We start from the raw sequence: 20,450 nt of genomic DNA on the forward strand, positions 1-20,450 counted from the left end.
GCTACTTGGGAGGCTGAGGCAGGAGAATCGCTTGAATCTGGGAGGCAGAGGTTGCAGTGAGCCAAGATCACACCACCACTGCATTCTAGCCTGGGTCACAGAGTGAGATTCCATCTCAAAAAAAAGAATTTGTTAAATGAAAAAGAGGGGAGTTAAATAATCAAATTCTTGAATATGATGGAATACTAGTAATTATCATAAACATTTGATGATGTGAAAAAATATAAAATATTTATCATTCAATGAACAAAACAGATTAGAAAACAATTTCTATACATTCCATTTTCTATAAAGTGTGTGTTTGTGTGTGTGTGTGTGTACAGAAAAATAACTAGAAGAATGTTGTCAACATGTTAACAGTGGTCATTACTGCTGGGTGGGAAGGGAATGGGGGATTTTTATTTTCTTCTTTGTTTCATATTTTTAAAAATTGTCACAATAAAAAGAAATCACCTTTTGAATCAGAAAAAAAGGAATACAAATGGAGAAAAGTTTTAACCTTCAAAAAGATTCCCCAGCAAGGAAAACAGATGTTCCAATATAATACCCAGCAATCACGTTATTTAGCCGTGTATTAGTATCTGTGAAGGAACTGAAATCAGCAGTGCAGTGCAGAGAGGGTGCTGTCTTCAAAATTCTGGTTTCTAGGAAACAGGGTACACTAGGTACCATCTGTTTCTGATTTAGAGCTTTAGAGTTGCAAGATTATGAGCTGTATCTTTGTTACTCTCATAACAAATCGTTTAAAGTTAAAAAAAAAAAAGTAAAGAGCAAAACCAAATGCACAGGATGCCAGAGTGAATGGCATTATTGTGTCATTTGCTTTCTCTTCCCGGGCACTTTGCATTTTAAAAACACATGTTGTGGTTTTTCTATGATTATCTTTCCACTTCCTGTGTTATATCTCCTTACTGTAAATTCCTTTTGTATAGAAATGCTTTTTTCCCTTGTGTCTTGCATGTCTGTCTTTCTTAATATTCACTTTCTCCAGTCTTCTACTGTATATTTTCCCTAATACTGGTATGAGTCCAACGGTATTTTTTTTTTTTTTTTGAGATGGAGTTTCACTGTTGTTACCCAGACAGGAGTGCAATGGCACGATCTCGGCTCACTGCAACCTCTGCTTCCTGGGTTCAAGCAATTCTCCTGCCTCAGCCTCCTGAGTAGCTGGGACTACAGGAGCGCACCTCCATGCCCAGCTAATTTTTTTTGTATTTTTAGTAGCGATGGGGTTTCACCTTGCTGACCAGGATGGTCTCGATCTCTTGACCTTGTGATCCACCCGCCTTGGCCTCCCATAGTGCTGGGAATATAGGCGTGAGCCACTGCGCCAATGGTATTTTTATTCTCCAACAAGATTTTTTAGAACTCTGGTTTCAAATTCTAGTCCCATTTTTTATTAACTGTGTGGTCTGGGGGAAATTGTTTAATTCCTCTGAATTTTCCCCTCTGAAAATAAGGACAATGTTATGTACCCAACGGGAGTATTGCAAGGAATAAGTGAGTTTAATATAAATACATAGAGGATCTAGCCTAGGGATGGACATAAGCGTGGCACTTAACCCTTGGTATCTTTTCCTTCCTTCTCTCCTTCTGTGTATCCTCTAATACTATGTCTCAAGTTATCTTTCTAAAACACCAACACATACTGAAGGATCAAGTCTAAACTAAGTAGGCTTTCAGGGTTCTCCTCAAATGAGCCTCAACCCATCTTTGCGGTCTCAGTCCTTCCGGGCACATTCCATATACACGTTACTCTCCAACCACACCAAATTACTAGCCATTGCCTAAATATGTTACTGTTTCTTCTCTCCCTGACTTTGCAAGTGCCACTTTCTGTGTCTGCAAGTCTTTCCTGCTCCTATCTGACAAACTTCTTTGCAAAGCCTTCTCTGACAACTTGAGGCTCCCATGCTTCCCTGTGACCACAGTAATTTGTTCAAACCTTTATGAATATAATTCCTTATTCAAGTGTCTATATCATTCACTCATGTATTCAACAAATACTTACTCAGTTTCTACCATGTGCCAGGCACTGCAGAGTGTAAATTCTGGTAGGATTGTGAGATTCCATAAAGGCAGGGGCCCTGTCCTGTCTGGTGCTTAGCACTGGGGAAAAGCAAGCACTCAGTATTTGTTTGTTGAATGTTGAATAAAATGAGAGCATTTTTTTTAATAGTCAAACTTAAAATTATAATGCTACCAAACACTTCCTCAAAGATAAAGGACACATTTTCTTTTACATGTAACATATTATTGTGTTTATTAATAATTCCAGGGGGCTCAGAAATATTCCTTTGCTTTGAATGTTCTCCATCTGGAAGAGTTTAATTTAACCAAAGACTAGAGATGAGTTGGCCCCATTTATCTCCAGGATGAAATCCTTTTTTTTCCTCCAGAGGATTCCTCCAGACAAATATCAAAGGTCAATGTTATTTTTAGTAACAGATAGTTCTTGAAAGTCTTAAAAAATGTTTAAAATGTTTAAATTTGGTTAAAAAATACTTTTGAAAATCTTATTTTAAAATTTACCAGGGATCTTTGGTCTACACGAAAGCATTTGTTTTGACTTGAAATGATGCCAAATGACCACACTGGTGAATCTACAAAAGGGAAGTAAGAAAAAATGTTTTCTCTTTCCTTTTTTTAAAACTTTTTATATTTTTGGTGATGATATTCTGTGCAAATTGAAAGCTGACTCAGATAAAAAGCTATTATTATCCTTCCTTTTTCAGGGTTTAAAGTTTTCATCATTAACATTTGTCAATATTTTTTAACTTTCATTCTCATCCTTATCCTCTTCCCTTCTCCATTCCCTTCTAATGTGTAGTAGAAACATGTGAGCCCTGTTTTCTTGGATTCATTTGGATCTCCCTTTGTGCATTTCACAGGACAGTTATGAAAATTCATGTGTTGATTATGTGCTAATTTTGTTGCACTTCAGAATGAAAACACTGTAGGACAGTCAGGATGGCTCATGTTTGTAACCCCAACACTTCGGGAGGCCAAGGCAGGCAGATCACCTGAGGTCAGGAGTTCCAGACCAGCCTGGCCAACATGGTGAAACCCCATCTCTACTAAAAATACAAAAAGTAGCTGGGTGTGGTGGTGGGTGCCTGTAATCCCAGCTACTTGGGAGGCTGAGGCAGGAGAATCACTTAAACCCAGCAGGCGGAGGTTGCAGTGAGCTGAGATCAAGTCACTGCACTACAGCCTGGGCGAGAGAGTGAGACTCTGCCAAAAACCAAAAAATGAAAACACTGTATAACTTTAAATTAACATCAATTAAATAATGTCCACAATAGCTGAGTTTTATTAATATAAATTTAGTTATTTCGCTAAGCTGAAGTTTTTTTCTCTAGTTGGAAACAATATCCATCTCCTGAGTTATATCAAGAAATGTAAACTGATGGGCCCTGATAGGAAGAAGCTAAATTAGATTTTAATCAAAGAGATACTGTGCAAAACTTGGTAGTGAAGAAAGCAAATCTTAGCTACTTAAGCTGGCCAAAAAAAAAAAAAAAAGAGAAGAAAGCAAATCTAATGTCCAATATTCCCATCCTTGCTAGGCAATGTCTTTGCATGTACAACTGACTCAACAGAATTTTCTTAAAAGCTAAAGCACACAGGGTTAGGTTGGAGAGAGAATTTTTAGAGTGAAACTACTCTGTATGATGCTATGATGGTAGATACATGTGGTCAAAACTCACAGAATATTCAACACCAAGAGTGAACCCTAAGGTAAACTATGGGTTTTGGGTAATAATGTGTCAATGTGGGTTCATCAGTTGTAACAAATGTACTATCTGGTGTGCAGTGTTGATAATGGCAGGGGTCGGGGGAAGGGGGAATGGGGGGATTAGGTGCAGCATGGGGACAAGGGAGGAGAACTTCGGAATATGTCTGTACCTTCTGCTCAGTTGTGTTGTGAACCTAAAATCGCTCTATAAAAGAAAGTCTATTAAAACAAAAACAGCTGGCTTGGCACAGTGGCTCACACCTGTAAACCCAGGATTTGGGAGGCCAGGGCAGGTGGATCACTTGAGGCCATGAGTTCAAGACCGGCCTGGCCAGTATGGTGAAACCCTGTTTCTACCACAAATACAAAAATTAGCTTAATGTGGTGGCATGCACCTGTAATCTCAGCTACTTGGGAGGCTGAGGCAGGAGAATCACCTGAACCTGGGAGGCAGAGGTTGCAATGAGCTGAGATTGTGTCACTCCAACCTGGGCTATAGAGTGAAACTCCATCTAAAAAAAAACAAAAACAAAAAAAACCACACACACACACACACACACACACACATCAAAATACAAAGTTAGTATGGGGCCAAAGAACCTACAGAAGTTCATTTGGCTGCATTTAAATGAGGCCCTCTTTGACCACTCCTTCATGTCCTATTCAACCCTCTTTTATAGCCCCTCCTGGGAGTGTTTCTTAGCCTTTCCCAAGACTGTCCTCCTCCTTTCTCATTCTTCTTTTTCTTTTCTTTCTTTCTTTTTTCTTTTGAGACAGGATCTTGCTCTGTTGTCCAGGCTGGAGTGCAGTGGTGTGATCTCAGCTTACTGCAACCTGTGCCTCTCAGGCTCAAGCCATCCTTCTACTTCAGCCTCCCAAATAGCTGGGACTACAGGCATGCACCACCACACCTGGCTAATTTTTGTATTTTTCTTAGAGATGGCGTTTTGCCATGTTGCCCAGGCTGGTTTCGAACACTGAAGCTCAAGTGATCCACCTGCCTTGGCCTCCCACAGTGCTGGGATTACAGGTGTGAGCCATTGCACCTGGCCTTATCAGGAGTTTCTGAGCCAACTTTTATATCATCTATAGCAAAACCTTCATGACTTGCATCTAACCTCTGTACCTTTAGTTTCCTTTTGCTATGTGGTTTCTATTTCAAATTTATTTTATCTTGCTATAGTGTTTGTATATTTATAAGTGGCCTTAGATTTTTCTTGTAAGAAGATAGGGTACAGAGAAATAAGTAAAATAGACATTTGTGGATAGGAAAATCCAGAGAAAAGTGAGTTCTCTAAGGCAGCAGATAGCGCCATGGATAAAACCTAGGCCTGCGTGCACCCACGGTCCAGTGAAGATTGTATTAGAAAATGCAATGCTCTTTGGAGCACCATGGCAATCCTTACAATATGGATAAACAGAGCAGTGGATGTGTGAATTGCATTCAAGTTATGGAGCCCAGGAATCGTTGAATGAGTGGTAAAGCAGTAATCTAGGAAGGTCTTTTTCAACTTGGTTGTTGATGAAGATGAGATTCTTCTACAGGAGAAAAGTCTCAAGTGACCCAGAGGAAGTGATTCAGCAGGGACAAAAGCAGAGGATGGTGACAGAAGACTAAGATGGTGTCCCAGAGGGAAAGTGGGCAGTGCCAAGCAGAAACTACAAAAAAAAAAATAAACGTTTGTTGAAAGGCAAGTTCATAAGCCATTCAAACCAGGATCACAAACTCCCAGCAGAGTGGCTAGAATCTCTGCTGATGAATTGAAGGAAATTTGCAATAAGGAAAAATACACCCATCTGAAATGAAATACAGTTCATAAGGTCAGCCCAACCCAAAACATCAGCGAACAGGAATTTGGCTCACTGAACACTATCAGTCTTAGTCCGACAGCGGCCAACTCATGCCTTTCCAAAGTGCACACAGTTCACACCTATTTTTGTACTGAAAATTCTACAGAGAAGCTTTAAAAAAAAATCCTGGATAGTCAGGAACTCTTAAAAAATTTGACCTTGTTTTCTAGCACAGCTGCATGGCCGTGTGTGTCCCTTTTACTATGTGAGCAATTGCCAGTTTCACTCAGTGGTCACAAATGGGGGCAGTACAATTCCAATGATCTCATACATGGAAACTCTATTAGGAGAGAGAGGAACAATGTCACATTATTATGTTTTACATTTAAATACCAGCAAATAACAAATGCCCACAGGCTCTTCCAAGGACAAGTAAATAATACCAATCTCTTGTAGATATGATGACCATAATGATTATAATAGCTCATACTCACAGTGTTGTTATGTGGCAGGTACGGTGGTAAACATTAACACACATTAACTCGTTTAATTCGATCCTCACAACAATCCCCTTTAAGGTAGTCACATAAGGTAGTCGCATATAGGCTTGGCCATTTCCTTTTCCCCTCCCCTCCCCTCCCCTCCCTTCCCTTCCCTTCCCCTTTCCCCTCCCTCCCTCCCTTTCTCTCACTTTCTTCTTTCTCACTCCTTCCTTCCTTTCTCCCTCTCTTCCTCTTTCTTTTTTTCTCTCTCACTCATTCCTTTCTCTCTTCCTCTCCTTCCTCCCTCCCTCTCTCCCTTCCTTCCTTACCTTCCTTCTTTTCCTCTTCTTCCTTTCTTCCTCTCTCCTCCCTCCTTTCTCCCTCCTTCCCTCCTTCCTTCCCTCCCTTCTTTCTTCCTTTTCTCTTTCCCTTCCTTCCTCCCTTTCTTTCTCCTTCCTTCCTTTCCTTCTTCTTTTCTTTCTCTCTCTCTCCCTCCCTTCCTTCCTCCCTTTCTCTCTCTCCTTCCCTCCCTCCCTTCTTTCTTTCTTCCTTTCTTTCCTTCTTTCAGCTCATTCTGTCACCCAGGCTGGAATACACTGACATTATCATGGCTCACTGCAGCCTCAACCTCAGCCTCCCTGGTAGCTGCGATTACAGGCATGCAGCACTGTGCCTGGCTAATTTTTGCATTTTTTTGTAGAGACAAGGTTTCACTTTATTGCACAGGCTGGTTTCATTGAATTCCTGGGCTCAGGAGATCTACCTGCCTCAGCCTCCCAAAGTTCTGGGATTACAGGAGTTAGCCACCGCGCCTGGCCTGGTTTTGCCATTTTCAATGTATCTATACTTACACATCTCACTGTCATAAACACTATATCAAAATTTCCCCAGATCGTGGATATTTACTACCCCCTTCAAATTATTTGGGCAAGTGGGGTAAGGAGTACCAGATCTACCATTCACTGAATCCCTACGCTGTGCCCAGCTCTGTGTTAGGTGTACATATCCATCACAACACAAATTCTCTTTTTTGTTTTTTTTTTAGATGGAGTTTCCCTCTTTTTGCCCAGGCTGGAAACTCACTGCAACCTCTGAAAGGAAATTCTGGCCAGGTGCAGGGACTCACGCCTGTAATCCTAGCATTTTGGAACCCTCCTGGGTTCAAGTGGTTCTTGTGTCTCAGCCTTCCCAAATAGCTGGGATTATGGGCTCCCGCAACCATACCCGGCTAATTTTGTATTTTTAGTAGAGATGGGGTTTCACCATGCTGGCCAGGCTGGTCTTGAACTCCTGAATTCAGGTGATCCATCTGCCTCTGGCTCCCAAAGTTCTAGGATTATAGACATGAGTCATGGTACCTGGCCAGAATTTGCATTTCTAAATTTTTTTTAATTTTTTTTTTTTTTTTGAGTTGGAGTCTTGCTCTGTCACCCAGGCTGATGTGCAGTGGCATGATCTTGGCTCACTGCAACATCTGCCTCCCGGGTATAAGTGATTCTCCTGCCTCAGCCTCCCGAATAGCTGGGACTACAGGTGTGTGCCAACATTCCTGGCTAGTTTTTTTGTATTTTTAGTAGAAATGGGGTTTCACCATGTTGGCCAGGCTGGGTCTCAAACTCCTGACCTCAGGTGATCTGTCTGCGTCTGCCTCCCAAAATGCTAGGATTACAGCCGTGAGTCCGTGCACCTGGCCAGAATTTGCTTTCTTAACCATAATTTTATACTGTCACCTTGCTAGACTTCATTTGAGGGGCTGAGTGTCCCAACTGCTTTCAGGTTTAAGATTGTGAAATATGTTGAGACATCTAATTTTTGAGCTTGCATAACTGGTCTTAAGTCATGGAGTTGGGGGCATTTGCAGTTCTTTTCATGGGGATAAAGTAAACAGGTACATCCCAGTAAGTGAGATGCACTGATTACAGCATAAGAACCATGTGGCCAGTGCCATGTCCTAGGGGTGGGGGAGCTACAAGATAGAAGAGCCGGGCCTCTGAAGGCTTTGAGGAATGAGCTGCTTCACTGTGGAGGGGAACAGACTTGTTTTGTTTAAACTACTCTATTGGGTCTTTTTTTTTTTTTCTGAGAGAGTCTTGTTCTGTCACCCAAGCTGGAGTGCAGTGGTGTGATCTTGCCTCACTGCAACCTCCGCTTCCGGGGTTCAAGCAATTCTCCTGCCTCAGCCTCCTGAGTAGCTGGGATTACAGGTGTGCGCCACCACGCCCGGCTAATTTTTGTATTTTTAGTAGAGATGGGGTTTCACCATATTGACCAGTTTGGTTTTGAACTCCTGACCTTGTCATCTGCACTCCTTGGCCTGCCAAAGTACTGGGTTACAGGCGTGAGCCACCACGCCTGGCCTCTATTGGGTCTTTGATACCCGAACATGCACCTAACTAATAGATAAAAAAATGAAAAAATATTTTTAAAAAAAGCTTTTTCTTTTTTGAAACAGAGTCTCACTCTGTTGCCCAGGCCGGAGTGCAGTGGTGTAATCTTGGCTCACTGCAACCTCTGCCTCCCAGATTCAAGTGATTCTCATGCCTCAGCTTTCTGAGTAGCTGGGATTGTAGGCATGTACCACCACACCCAGCGAATTTTTGTATTTTTAGAAAAGACAGGATTTTACCACGTTGACCAGGCTGGTCTCGAACTCCCAGCCTCAAGTGATCGATTGGCCTGCCTTGGTCTCCCAAAGTGTGTAGATTACAGGAGTGAGCCACTGCACCTGGCCGATATACCCTCTGAAAATTAAACTACTTGTTTTGATCACCTCCTACTTACCTACTGGGGAGGGAGGGATTCTTGTGCTAGAGTTATGGGGATGGCCAAACCCATAACACCCAACACTGGGCAGATGAGATCCACAGTAGTTTATTAGTCACATAGATTCAGGTGGGGGAAGACTCTGCTTCTCACAGAGCCACATGGGGGTTACACCCGGGGGAAGTGGGAACTGTCAGGGGCTGGAAGGAGCAAGCTTTGTGGTATCAAGAGGGTGACGGGCTTCCTGATTCTCTAAGAAGGCTGTGATTGGCTTGTTTGAATACTTCAATGGGAATTGAAACCTGCTACTCAGCAATAAGCAGGTATTGCACCTAGTCCATTTGATAGTGAGGGTTATCTGGCGAGAGGATCTTATCCACCGGAGCAGAGTGGGGAGGGAAACTTGCAGTCAGGCCAGTGGAGGCCCCCCACACCAAGCTCTACTAGATGTCAAGACAGAACCTAATCCTAATTTTAGGCCTTACATCACACTACTGAAATGTGCAGGGAATCGGAGCCCGGTTATGCAGCCCCTCTGGAAACAATAACGTGACTCCCAGGACATAAATGTAAGCTGGGTAAAAGTCTTTTTTTTTTTTTTTTTTGAGACGGAGTCTCACTCTGTCACCCAGGCTGGAGTGCAGGGGTGTGATCTCAGCTCACTGTAACCTGCATCTCCCAGGTTTAAGTGATTCTCCTACCTCGGCCTCCTGAGTAGCTGGGATTACAGGTGTGCAACACCATGCTTGGCTAATTTTTGTATTTTTTTTTTTTTTTTTTGAGACGGAGTTTCGCTGTTGTTACCCAGACTGGAGTGCAATGGCACAATCCCGGCTCACCGCAACCTCCGCCTTCTGGGTTCAGGCAATTCTCCTGACAGCCTCCCGAGTAGCTGGGACTACAGGCACGCATCATTGTGCCCAGCTAATTTTTGTATTTTTTTTGGTAGAGACGGGGTTTCACCTTGTTGACCACGATGGTCTCGATCTCTTGACCTCGTGATCCACCCGCCTCCGCCTCCCAAAGTGCTGGGATTATAGGCGTGAGCCACCGTGCCCGGCCAATTTTTGTATTTTTAATAGAGATGGGGTTTCACCATGTTGGTCAGGCTGGTCTCGAACTCCTGACCTCGTGATCCACCCACCTCAGCCTCCCAAAGTGCTGGGATTACAGGCGCGAGCCACCATGCCCAGCCTGGCATGTCTTGAAATAATTCAAGTGGAGATGCCAAGTAGACATCTGGGTATATGAGACAAGTGCTCAAAAGAATAGTCCAGGGTAAAGTTACAGATCTGGGAGCAGGACTGGTTACATAATTGGTGGGACCCAGTGCAAAATGAAAATACATATCCTCATGTTAAAAAATTATTAAAAACTTCCATATGTCAAGAGGATAACATCAAACCAAACACAGAGACCTCCAGGTAACTGTACAGGTCACTTGCCTGTGAAGCCTATATGTGCTATTTAATTTGGAAGTTGATCAGATTATTTAGAGAGAGAGAGAGAGAGTTATCAGGAGAAGGAAAGGAGACCCCAAATAGGACCTTGAAATCTGTGTGTAGGCTAGTAGTCACAATAAGACAATACTGTACGATTCCACTTATATGAGATACCTAGAAGAGTCAAATGCATAGAGATTGAAAGTAAAATGGCGGTTGCCAAGAGCGGGAGGGAGGTGGGACAGGGAGCTGGTGCTTAATGCGTACAGTTTCACTGTGGTAAAATGAAGAAAGTTCTGGAGATGGGGTGGTGATGGTCGCACAACAGTGCGAATGTGTTTAGTGCTGCAGAGCCATCAACTTAAAATGGTGAAAAATGTTGAATTTTGTTATGTATATTTCACCACACACACACACAAAATGCTGGCCAGGTGTGATGGCTCATGCCTGTAATCCCAACACTTTGGAGGAAAAGGTGGGTGGATCACAAGGTCAAGAGATCGAGACCATCCTGTCTCAAAACAAAAAAAAGGCCGGGCGCGGTGGCTCACGCCTATAATCCCAGCACTTTGGGAGGCCAAGGCGGGTGGATCACGAGGTCAAGAGATCGAGACCATCCTGGTCAACATGGTGAAACCCCGCCTCTACTAAAAATACAGAAATTAGCTGGGCATGGTGGTGCGCGCCTGTAGTCCCAGCTACTCAGGAGGCTGAGGCAGGCGAATTGCTTGAACCCAGAAGGCGGAGGTTGCGGTGAGCCGAGATTGAGCCATTGCAATCCAGTCTGGGTAACAACAGCGAAACTCCATCTCAAAAAAAAAAAAAGAAACTTTTCTCTGTATACTATTATCCCTCATGTGCCTGCTTTCTCTTTTCCTGTCTCTCTGGCCACTTCTCAGTCTCCTCAGTTCCTTTTCTACCAGAGTAAGAAATGCCATAGTTAAAATGTGGCACATATACACCATGGAATATTATGCAGCAATCAGAAATGATGAGTTCGTGTCGTTTGTAGGGACATGGATGAATCTGGAGAACATCATTCTCAGCAAACTGACACAAGAACAGAAAATGAAACACCGCATATTCTCACTCATAGGCGGGTGATGAAAAATGAGAACACATGGACACAGAGAGGGGAGTACTAAACACTGGGGTCTATTGGGGGGAAAAGGGGAGGGCCAGTGGGAGGGGGAGGTGGGGAGGGATAGCCTGGGGAGAAACGCCAAATGTGGGTGAAGGGGTGAAAGCAAACAGAACACACTGCCATGTGTGTACCTATGCAACTGTATTGCATGCTCTGCACATGTACCCCAAAACCTAAAATGCAATAAAAAAATAAGAAAAAAAAAAAAAAAAAGAAATGCTATAGTTCTTCCTTTTTTTCTCCCTTCCTCCCTACCTCCCCTCCCCTCCCCTCTTCCCTCCCCTCCTTTCCCCTCTTTCTTCCCCTCCCCTCCCCTTCTCCTTCCTTCCTTCCTTCCTTTCTCTCTCCCCTCCCCTCCCTCCCTCCCTTACTCTCACCCTCCCTCCCCCCTCCTCCCTCCTCCCTCCTCCCTCTCCCTTCCCGCTTCCCCCTTCCCCCTTCCCCCTTCCCCCTTCTCCCTTCCCTTCCTCCCTCTCCCTACACCAATATTTGTCTACTGTGTGCTAGGAATAAATAGGAAACAAAAGATACAAAGTCTCTCCCTCATGGAGCATATAGTCTACTCCATGATTGAGAGACGATCTATACACAAATAAACAAGTAAATAAGTAGTATTTTAGATAGTCATAAGAGCTACAGAAAAAAAAAAAGCAGATTAAGGGGAACGTGGAAGAACCAAGGATGCGGATAGGGTTGCTGTTTTTTACAAGGTGGTCTGGTAAAGTTCCATTTGAGCGGAGAACTGCACAGCGGGAAAGCAAACAATACTGTGTTCTGGAAGGGCCTTCCAAGCACATCACAGCAAGTGCAAAGGTCCTGAGGAAGAAGAGAGGGTCCCAAGACTGGAACAGGAAGAGGGAATGGGTGGTAAGGAAGAGAGATGACTTGAGAAACTCGTCTGTGCTGAAGAGTAGAGAAATAGTATTACTATTATTATCATTGTTAGAGAAAGGGTCCCACTCTGTTGCCCAGGCTGGAGTGCAGTGGCGTGATCATAGCTCACTGCAACCTTGAACTCCTGGGCTCAAGTGATCCTCCTGCCCCAGCCTCCTGAGTAGCTACGACTACAGGCATGCACCATCATGCCTGGCTAATTTTTTTTTTTTAAGTGAAAGCAAGTTTGTTTTAGAAGTAAATAAACAAGCCAGGTGAGGTGGCTTGTAATTCCAGCACTTTGGGAGGCCGAGGCAGGTGGATCAGCTAAGGTCAGGAGTTCAAAACCAGCCTGGCCAACATGGTGAAACCCCATCTCTACTAAAAATAGAAAAATTAGCTGGGCGTGGGGGTGGGTTCCTGTAATCCCAGCTACTTGGGAAGCTGTAGAAGGAGAATTGTTTGAACCCAGCAGGTGGAGGTTGCAGTCAGCGGAGATCATACCACTGAACTCCAGCCTGGGTGGCAGAGTGAAACTCCATCTCAAGAAAAAAAAAAAAGGAAGTAAATAAACAAAAGAATGGCTACTCCATAAGCATAGCAGCCTAATTTTCAATTTTTATTTATTTTTTTAGTAGTGATGGGGTCTCTCTATGTTACCCAGGCTGGTCTCAAATAATCCTCTTACCTCAGCCTCCCAAATAGCTGGGATTACAGCTGTGAGCCACAATGCCCAACCAAGAAATATTATTTATTGAGTGTTAGCTATGCTCTGATTTTGTGTGAGGTGCCAAGGTTAGAGCAGAGAACCGACAGAAGTCATTTCTGCCCTCATGGAGCTGTCAGTCCAGCAGAGGAGAGAGAGGTTTGACAAACAACGACTCAACTCCAATAGTGATACATGCTCCAAGAGAGCGGTGGAGGGTGAGGTGAGTGTACTACAGTAAGACAGCCCCTGTGGCTCCACCTTCAGGGAGCGATGCCCTGGTTCAGGTAACACGGGCACTCAGGGTCCCCATGGCAGTTCCTTGTCATCCCGTGTCACCTCCATCATTTGGCTTAAAGAACTGGAATATGCAAATGGAAGTCGGTTATATATGACCAAATTACACTGCTATACGTTCAAGGAGGAGCTTAGCATCTACCACCAGTATTCCCGCAGTATTCCCAAATAACTTCTGTGCCCTCCCCACCTACACCCCCCGCCCCCTCCACAGGACCTCACACACATTCTCAAAGCCTGCCAGTCTACCTCGCCCTCCTCTTTAGCTTTAGCTTCCATTGGTCTAGGTCCCTGGCCCATGAAGCCAGTTGATGGAACCCACAGAGGCCAAAGTTGAAGGAACTCCACCTGGCGACAGCAAAGTGTGTGCCCAGGCCGTCTCTCCAGCCTTCTAAAACTACCTGCCTTGGGGAGAGGAGGTGCAGAGAAAAACCACCTGCCTTGGGGAGAGGAGGTGCAGAGAATGTCATCTGCTCTATTTGTACTCCAGGGCAGCTCCGCTTATGCCCACAAAGTCTCTCATCCAAGTTTTCTGTCAACTTTCTGTTCACAAGTTTCACTTCCAGTTCAAGGGCCAGATGGGGAGTTGATATATGACCCTGGACAAATGGCTTACCTTCTTTGTGCCGCAATTTTCTCACCTGTAAATGAGGATAACAAAAGTACCTACTTCAGATTAAGTGAAAAAAATTCATGTAAGTGCTCAGCACAGTGACTAGCACATAGGAGGTGCTCAGTAAATGTTAGCTCTTATTATTACTTTCATCGTTATGATTATTTACTGGAGAGTTTGGCTACATTAAGTGTCTGAGCTCCAGCTCAGCTAGCCAAAGCCTACAGTTTGAAGTCTACTGTTATACCTGTAATCCCAGCACTTTGGGAGGCCAAGGTGGGAGAATCACTTGAGGTCAGGAGTTTAAGGCCAGCCTGGCCAACATGGTGAAACCCTGTCACTACTAAAAATACAAAAATTAGCTGAGCGTGATGGTACATACTTGTAATCCCAGCTACAAGGGAGGCTGAGGCATGAGAATAGCTGGAACCCAGAGGTTGCAGTGAGTCAAGATGGTGCCACTTCTGCACTCCAGCCTGGGTGTCACAGCAAGACTCTGTCTCAAAAAACAAAACAAAAAACCAAAATCTACTGTTAAATACATTGGCATTCCAGTTTCATCCAGTCCGGTTTATGAGCTTAGCTAATGTGTGTCTGCTCCTAAGAACTAAAGCTGCCCTGGCCTCCCAGTCTCTTCCTTAGCCAGGCAATGAGGTTCTGAGCACCAGAAAACTCTGAAGGAAAACCCTCTGCCAAAATAAAAAAACCAAGGAAAAAGGATAAAAGCGACAATTTTGGACCAGGCTGGCATGAACTGTGATCCCAGTCTGTCATACTTATTTTTTTGTTCTAAAATAACAGAGATAACATATACAATGGGCTTTCTAACTCGCCACTTTTCCCTTATCTTTTTTCCCTTTGTGAACCTAAAACATCATGTTCTTTCATGCAATCTTTCAAAAAGAAGAAAAGAAAAGAAAAAAAAAAAACCCGTTGGCCATTCCAGTTCCCTGCTGTCCCAGAAGAACAGACTATCTGATATTTCAGCTGGAAGGCAGGGTGGCAGATTCTTTCCAATGGGGTGGCGACTTCCTCCTTGCTTTCAGAACACACCCCTTCCCAAAAGTACACCCTCTCGGGCAAGTAGCACAAAGGGAGCAGACCGGGCTCCGGGCGTCAGCAAATGCCCACATCCCTTCCTTTTCCTTTTACACCCAGTGGCCTGGGAATGGCATAAGACCCTGAGGAATCTGTACCACCAGTCTGTGTGTGGCCTGGTCAGGCCCGGGAGTGGCCTCTCATCTCTTACCCTCTTGGTCCCTCTTCCCAAACAACTGCCAGAAGTGATTTTCCCAAAACCCAAATCAGATCTTTATTTCATTCCATCTGCTTATGCTTATTAACTTGTCGTGGCCTTTTGCGCCCCCCACCAAAGGTTCTCGAACTCTATCCTGGGGTCTATGCATAGTTAGCTACAAAAGAATTATCTTATTCAGATGCAGATTCTAGGCTGGCGGGGTGGCTCATGTGTGTAATCCCAGCACTCTGGGAGGCTGAGAAGGGCAAATCACCTGAGGTCAGGAGTTTGAGACCAGCCTGGCCAACATGGTGAAACTCCGTCTCTACTAAAAATACAAAAAATTAAATTAGCCGGGAATGGTGATGTGTGTCTGTAATCCCAGCTACTCTGGAGGCTGAGGCAGGAGGATCCCTTGAACCTGGGAGGTGAAGGTTGCCGTGAGCCGAGATCAGCGACAGAGCAAGACTCCATCTTAAAAGGAAAAAAAAGTGCAGATTCTAGAGTTTGAGATAGAACCTGGGGATATGTAGGTATTAGTCTGGATTCTTTAGGTTGCAAGTGACAGAAACTCATCTCAAATTAGCTTAGGTCAAAAAAGAAATTCAGATTAGTGTGATGGCTGATCCTTGTAATCTTAGTACTTTGGGAGTCCCCCACAGGAGGATCGCTTGAGCCCAGGAGTTTGAGACCAGCTTGACCCCATCTCTACAAACAAACAAAGAAATCCATTATTTCCTCTGATTAGGAAGTTCAGAGGGTAAAACTATTTCAATCATACCTGCAGGATTTTTTTTTTTTTTTGAGACGGAGTTTCGCTTTTGTTACCCAGGCTGGAGTGCAATGGCGCAATCTTGGCTCACCGCAACCTCCGCCTCCTGGGTTCAGGCAATTCTCCTGCCTCAGCCTCCTGAGTAGCTGGGATTACAGGCACGTGCCACCGTGCCCAGCTAATTTTTTGTATTTTTAGTAGAGACGGGGTTTCACCATGTTGACCAGGATGGTCTCGATCTCTTGACCTCGTGATCCACCCGCCTTGGCCTCCCAAACCTGCAGGATTTTTTAAGTTATGAAGGTGACTGCATGATGACATGGAGAAGTCCATGCCATTGAAAGAATAATTTATTTCTTACATTTCCTGAGAGAAGGGGGCATGCCACACCTTACATGCAAACTCAAATGGAGAAACATCCGTTTGGTCAGGAGGCAGAAAGGAGTGAGGGGAAGGCATAGGCCACAGCCTTTATTGGGGTTTCAGCAGAAAAGGCTGGTAAACTTTTACCTTACATGGTAGGGTAAACTGTTTAGATCAGTTGGATACATTCAATATGAATAGAAAAAAAAAAAAAGAAAATGCAGTTTCGGATTGGCTAGTTTGAATAATTCCAGCAGGTAGCTAGATGTGATGGTGTATACCTGTAGTCCTAGCTACTTGGGAGGCTGAGGCAGGAAGATTGCTTGCACCCAGAAGTTTGAGGTATAGTGAGCAATGATCGCACCACAGCACGCCGGCCTGGGCAACAGAGCAAGATCCTGTCTCTAAATAAATACATACTTAAATTGTAAAAAATAATATTATTCAACCATAAAAAAGAATTAAGATACATAATACATGCTATTATACAACCTGGATGAACCTTAAAAACATGTTAAGTGAAGGAAGCCAGAACAAAAGGCTACATATTGTATGACTCCACATATCACACAATACATGTATGTCTGAAATGTCCAGAATAAGCAAATCCATAGAGAGAGAAGCAGATTTGCTAGGGGCTGGGGGAAGTGGAGAATAGGGAGTCACTGCCTAATGGCTATGGAGTTTCCTTTGGGGCAATGAAAACGTTCTAGAGCTAGACAGTGGTAATGGTTGCACAGCAGTGTAGGAATGTGCTAAGTGCCACTGGATTGCACCCTTTAAAATAATTTAAAGGGATACACACACACACACACACACATATATATGCTGTTGTATAAATATATATATATTTATTGAGAATCTACTGTGTACCAGACACTATACTTAGCACTTTTCATTATAATTATTTATTTCATCAATTTCACTTATAATTATTTCACTTCATCCTCAAACAACCTTAAGAGATAAACACTAGGAGAGTCGTTTTACAGATTTGGAAATTGAAGCTCAGAGAAACTGGTATTTGATGTGTTCAAAGTTCCATAATCAATAACTGACAAATCGGAAACTCAAACCCAAGACTATTTGATCTTAAAACCACCACTACTCTTCAATTCTTTCCTTTTAAATAGTTTGTCCAGAAAACTTGTTTAAAAATTGTCCCCTTCTCCATTATTGAAACCCATTTTAGGAATGAAGTAATATTCCTTTTTCCCTCTTTTTCTTTTTTTTTCCCTTCTTTAAAAAAAAAAAAAAAAAAAAAAAAATTGTCCCCTTCTTTCTCTTCCTAAAGGGTAATGACAGAAGTAGGAAACATACATTCCTTAGTTTTATTTTCTTGAAAGTCCTTAATTGAGACATTTTTTTTTGTGGTTATAAAGGCGCTCTAAGATAATTGAGACATTCTTAGCTGACATTCTTGAATCTATATTTTCAAGCACAGTCAGAATGGATTCTTCCTGCTAAGAAGAAGGCAGCCCTTCTAGGAAATGTTATGTTGCAGAATGAGGGCAGCCCGCCACAGCACGAGACAAAACCTGACCTGGATTTTCTCAACACCATTAGAAAATAATTGTAGTGATGCCTCATAGTTATGTAGTAAGTTACAAATTAATTTATCAGCCAGGCATGGTAGCTCACGTCCATAATCTCAGCACTTTAGGAGGCAGAGGCGGGTGGATCACTTGAGGTCAGGAGTTTGATACTAACCTGGCCAACATGCTCAAAGTCCCTCTCTATTAAAAACACACACACACACACACACACACACACACACACACACACACACACGGAATGATCCAAGATGGCCGATTGATAACAGCTCAGGATTGCAGCTCTCAGTCAAAGCGCAGAGAACTAGAGGACGCCACACTTTCAGACAAATTCTGGTCGTTCATGGAGCAGAAGATCCCCAGTGGAGGAACCACACGGGTCACCAGTGTGACTCTTGTGGCCGGCGCAGCGGTTTCGCCAGCACCTCGGCGTGGCAGCTCTCAGAGCAGAGTAAACAGGGCTGGCTCCCCTTCTGACCAAGGTTTGGAGGACCCACACGGGCCCCCAGCACAACTCCTGAGGCCGGGGCAGCGGCTGTGATGGCACCTCAGCGCGGCAGCTCTCGGAGCAGAGTAAATGAGACTGGTTCCCCTTCTGACCAAGGTTTGGAGCCCGGGGAAGGCAGAGTCGCCCATTACGGACACAAGAAGGAAGCCAGACAGGAGAATCCTGGGCAGAAAAGCACCGTCAGTCTTAACACTGCCGTTCTGGCCCTGGGAACTAACAACTTGGACATCCAATCAAGAGACCTAATCTGAAAGTTGGTAATTTCAAAGACGACAGGAGGATAAATTTACAATGATGGGAAGAAACCAGCGTAAAAAGGCTGAGAATACTCAAAATCAGAACGCCTCTCCCTCTAAAGAGGATCACAATTCCACATCAACAATGGAACAAGGCTTGATGGAGAACGAGCGCATCCCAATGACAGAATCACTCTTCAAGGAATGGATAATAAGAAACTTCTGTGAGTTAAAAGAACATGTTGTAGCCCAACATAAAGAAACTAGGAACTTTGAAAAAAGGTTTGATGAAATCCTATTGAGAATAGACAACTTAGAGAGGAATATAAGTGAATTAATGGAACTGAAGAATACAATACAGGAACTCTGAGAAGTATGCACAGGTTTAAACACTCGAATTGTTCAAGCAGAAGAAAGGATAACAGAGGTCAAAGTCCAACTTAATGAAAGAAAACAAGAAGACAAGATTAGAGATAAAAGGATAAAAAGGAATGAGCAAAGTCTCCAAGAAATGTGGGACTATGTGAAAAGACCAAATTTACGTTTGATAGGTGTACCTGAATGCGACAGAGAGAATGAATTCAAGCTGGAAAATACCCTTCAGGATATATTCAGGAAAATTTTCCTGAACTAGCAAAGCAGGTCAATATTCAACCCCAGGTAATACAGAGAACACCACAAAGATATTCCTCAAGAAGAGCAACCCCAAGGCACATAATCGTTAGATTCACCAGGGTTGAAACGAAGGAGAAAATACTAAGGGCGGCCAGAGAGAAAGGTCAGGTTAATCACAACGGCAAGTCTATCAGACTTACAGCAGATCTCTCAGCAGAAACTCTACAAGCCAGAAGAGAGTGGGGGCCAATATTCAACATCCTCAAAGAACAGAACCTTCAGCCCAGAATTTCATATCCAGCCAAACTAAGCTTCACAACTGAAGGAAAAATAAAATCTTTTATGAACAAGCAAGTACTCAGAGATTTTATTACCACCAGGCCTGCTTTACAAGAGCTTCTGAAAGAGGCATTACACACAGAAAGAAACAACCAGTATTAGCCTTACTAAAAATATACCAAAAAGTAAAGAGCACCAACATAAAGAAGAATTTTCATCAACGAATGGATCAAACAGCCAGTTAACATCAAATGGCAGTAACCCTAAATTTAAATCAACAAATCCCCCAATCAAAAGACACAGCCAAAACCCAACGGCATGTTACATCCAGACCTGTTTCACATGCAAGGATACACAAAGGCTCAAAACAAAGGAATGGAGAAAGATTTACCAACCAAATGGAGAGCAAAAATAAATAAATAAATAAATAAAAAGCAGGAGTTGCAATTCTCGTAGCAGATAAAACAGATTTTAAAGCAACAAAGATATAGTGGTAAAAGGATCAATACAACAACAAGAGCTAACAATCCTAACACCCAGATACGTAGAGACTTAGATTCAACGAGACAGAAAATTAATAAGGATATCAAGGACTCGAACTCAGATCCGGAACAAGTAAACTTAATAAATATTTATAGAGCTCTCCACGTCATATACATAAAATATACATTCTTGTCAATACCACATCAGACCTACTCATAGGTTTAAATGAAACATTGATTGGCCATTATTAATACCCATTTTTTTTTCAGAATAAAGCTATTTCCATTCACCCTCCCTTTCTCTCTTCCTCTTTCTTTCTCTCCTTTACTCATTTTTTTTTTCTTTCCTTCTCTCAAAAAAAGAAATCAACTTGTAAACCTCTAGATCCAGGTCAGCAATGTCTCTCTCATTGCTTGAATTCCTTCCTTCCCTTCCCTTCCCTTCCCTCCCTCCCTCCCCCGCTTCCTCCCTTCCTTCCTTCATCCCTTCGTTCCTCCCTCCCTTCCTCCTTCCCTCCCTTCCTGCCTTCCTCCCTTCCTTCCCTCCCTAAAAAA

General features: G+C 43.3%; 1 long non-coding RNA gene across 3 annotated transcripts in view; it reads right to left on the reverse strand.

The window, feature by feature from the left end:
- Window positions 1-304: 304 nt before the first annotated feature.
- Window positions 305-20,450, reverse strand: part of LOC118145499 (uncharacterized) — a 72,518-nt gene continuing 52,372 nt past the window's right edge. Inside the window, exons 6-7 of one of the 3 annotated variants that reach the window (XR_013523431.1) lie at window positions 13,854-13,878; window positions 305-5,398 (exon numbers count right to left, since the gene is read on the reverse strand). This is a non-coding gene — a long non-coding RNA (uncharacterized LOC118145499). Of the gene's footprint in view, window positions 5,399-13,472; window positions 13,879-20,450 lie in introns of those variants that run through there. The other 2 variants (XR_008474787.2, XR_013523426.1) reach the window with 2 other exon arrangements.

This window comes from Callithrix jacchus, chromosome 10 (assembly GCF_049354715.1).
Source record: "Callithrix jacchus isolate 240 chromosome 10, calJac240_pri, whole genome shotgun sequence".
NCBI classification, from domain to species: domain Eukaryota; kingdom Metazoa; phylum Chordata; class Mammalia; order Primates; family Cebidae; genus Callithrix; species Callithrix jacchus.